The 203-nt window shown below is 52.2% G+C and overlaps 1 protein-coding gene across 1 annotated transcript in view; it reads left to right on the forward strand.

Annotated features, from left to right (window-relative positions):
• Positions 1–203, forward strand: part of LOC119593355 (vicilin-like seed storage protein At2g18540) — a gene marked incomplete at its 3' end in the record, with an annotated part of 4,594 nt that overhangs the window by 1,239 nt on the left and 3,152 nt on the right.

A 203-nucleotide genomic window follows, 5' to 3' on the forward strand; every position in this document is an offset into this window, starting at 1 on the left:
AAAGGGACGCAAACGGAATACCTGCACTACACTTGGTGCTCAGTGATTGTAGTTGCCGCTGTGCCATTAGCCGCAGAAGTAACCAGCTGGTCGAGGTTCCACATTTTGCAATAAATCACGAAGGCCACCGGGGAATGCAAATGCGCCTTCGGATTCAGGAGCCTCCACCCTGGCAGAAGGGTTCGGATTCACTGCTATTGCAA

Source organism: Penaeus monodon, chromosome 32, assembly GCF_015228065.2.
Source record: "Penaeus monodon isolate SGIC_2016 chromosome 32, NSTDA_Pmon_1, whole genome shotgun sequence".
Taxonomy (NCBI): Eukaryota; Metazoa; Arthropoda; class Malacostraca; order Decapoda; family Penaeidae; genus Penaeus; species Penaeus monodon.